We start from the raw sequence: 2,984 nt of genomic DNA on the forward strand, positions 1-2,984 counted from the left end.
TGTGTGTGTGTGTGTGTGTGTGTGTGTGTGTGTGTGTGTGTGTGTGTGTGTGTGTCCCCTGAAGAAAACCTCCAAAATATTGAGCTCTATGTGAGCAGATGCTTCAGCAGAACGAGCATTAGACATCGTCATAAGACTGTTTACTGGTGTTTGTGAGTGCCCTGTCCCACTCCCAGGAGTGTGAGTCTCCAGAGACATCTCTGAAATGATCACAGCGTGTGAGATAATTAGTCACTTAAGTGACGAGGTCCACTGAGACACACACATTGGGGAAAGACAGTGGAGTAAAGTTTTGGGTTTGGTTGTTAGGAGTGTTTTTGTGTTTTCAGTTACAAAGCAAGTTCATGTTTATAGGGAAGTCCATGTCATTTAGTCCATTGAGTTACTTTGCCTAAAATAAATGATTTAGTAATAAATGCATGAGAGGCTAAAATAATTCTGACCTTGCAGTACAAGGTAATGTGGAACATATATAATCTTTACTCTGACCCTGCACATATGAATGTTCTTACAGACAGACTTCCCGGTTAGTTGTGTCTTATGTTCACAGGACACAGATGGATGCGTGTATTTTCATAAAGCTTCCAATTAAGGTTCCAATTCAAGCAAAACAAAAGTACTCATTGCTGAATGACTCAATAACATCATGCCAAGTATTCTATTAGATGTGCAGTTTTGTATTTGTAAGTTCTTTTTGCTAATTCTTCAATCCTTGATAAGTAGGGCTAACACAAGTTAACCCCCTTTGTTAACTTTCCCTATCACGCACAAGGCCACAAGTCCAGACACGCCTGAGGCCACGTCCACACTAATACGTTTCGTTTGAAAACGCATCTTTTTCTCTCCGTTTTGGCCTTACGTCCACACTGAGACCACGTTTTCGGTCAAGGAAAACGGAGTGTTTTGAAAATGCTCTCCAAAGCACATACATTTGAAAACGCCGTTTTCGCGTCGCAGTGTGGCCAGCGAACCAAGCCTTTTCGAAAACAATGACACATTTAAGTCATGTGATGCAGTCATGTGACCAATTAACCTAAGATAGAGGGCATTATACAGCAGTTGTTTTGCTTGCTCTCAATTTTGACAGCCCTATTAAAGATTAATATCAGTCTGTACATGCTCCACATAGCTTTTCTTCTAATTCTTTAATTCTCACTCGCTTTTGCAACTTTGTACTTTAGTGTTAGTCGCAGCAACAACTCCACCTCATTGTGAGTCCGTTTAAAAAACTCGGTGCTTTTCTTCAACATTTTGCCGCCATGTTTCAAAGAGTTAGTAAATAAACGGCAGACAGAAATGAGGCAGGTCGAATTGTCTTGCGTTTCATGCATGCGCAATACAGGAACATAAGCATTTTTGGTCGTTTCAGTGTGTACGTACAACTCTGTGAAAACGACTGAAAACGATAGTGTGGACGAGGAGCGTTTTCAGAAGAAAACGCCGTTTTCAAAATATCCGGGCTAGTGTGGACGTAGCCTGAGAGCAAGAGCCACACAGCCGCCTCCCTTAGTAATATAGTACCTAAAAATTGAGCTACATCAACCACCAGTGTGCAGTACTTTGCAAAATATGCCAGGAAACTGTTCATGCTAAAAGTGTAAACGACAAACCTGTTTCCAAAAACACATCGCCAAGTACAACCAGGAAGAGATACCAGTAGGTGTTGGCGTGGATTGTGTAGCTCCTGAAGATGTACAAGTTCCTTCAATGACAGTTATTGTTAGACTAAAATGTTAACCCATGATTTTATTAAATTTTCCAGTGAAAACACTACCTTGGCTACTTTTGTGCTTACACTTGACTGATAATACTGCTGTTGTATCCTTGTGGCTATAGAGTCATCCAGGTAGTCTGTCAGCATTTTGTTCAAATGAATGCTGCTGCTTACAAGCTGCAATCACTGAGAAAATATTCACTATATCACAATAAACATCATTATAGGAAATTTTCCATGAAAGATCATAACCTTGAGGCTATATTGCCCAACCCTACTTAATAGAAATCCTGGGAACAAGACCATGCTCCATATTTTGTTTTAAATTCAATGGTCCCTGAAACATCATCCTGTTAAAATTGGTGTCAAACCTGATTTAGAAAAGAAAACCTTTGAAAAACTTGGTTACTTTGGATCAATAGAAGTTTTTGATGGCTGTATGAAGCAAATGAAACTATATACAATCTCCCAGTGAAACACAGACGAGCAGAAATATTTCCTCTCTCCTTCAGCCTGATGTCGCCACAAGCTCAAACTATGCAAAAGAAGAGTTGCCAGATAAACTCCATCTGGCCTTGAAGCACTTCAAAAGCAGGTTCATATGTACTGCGAAGGAAATACAGAAAGCTCCCATAAAGAATGACCTAAACCTTCTGTGAAATCAAGGAAATCCTGAAATATCCTTTCTAAAGTGGGAGCTTTGACTGGTGATAATAACATCAGTGCCAGCAGTCGAGAAAGCGGGGCAGAGCCTGACACACTTGACTAATGCTGCTCCGTCCATTAGCAGTAAGGAGACGTGGCTCTGCATCCACGACCCTGAGCACGCAGCAGACTGAAGAACAAACAAATGTCCATCCTGCTACAGATGAGCTGCTGAATAAAACATGCGAAGTGCTCCCACTACAACAGGACTTATGTGCAATCAAGTGAAGCGCTCCTTGTAATGCCGTAACGGCACAAACCTGCGGCACTCACACCACTGTGAAATTGGGGCTCTTCTGAATCTTCCATTTCTTATCTCTGTATGAAATCGCTCCATCCCTCCCAGCTCCCGTTTCCCATCCTTTGTTCTTACTGTTTTTGGGCCTTTAACTTTCTTTCATCTCTTTGCACTTAAAAAAAATATGCGCGTCCTTGTTTTGCTTGAGTCTTCTCCTCTATTAAGAATTGATTTGGTTTCTCTTTTTCTCGTCTTTGCCGCGTCCTTCTTCCCAACTTTCTGCTCTTTCGTGCTGCCTTCATGCATCTCCTCTCACCTGCTTCTTCT

This window comes from Pundamilia nyererei, unplaced genomic scaffold (assembly GCF_000239375.1).
Source record: "Pundamilia nyererei isolate P.nyererei 1_Seehausen unplaced genomic scaffold, PunNye1.0 scaffold00005, whole genome shotgun sequence".
NCBI lineage: Eukaryota > Metazoa > Chordata > Actinopteri > Cichliformes > Cichlidae > Pundamilia > Pundamilia nyererei.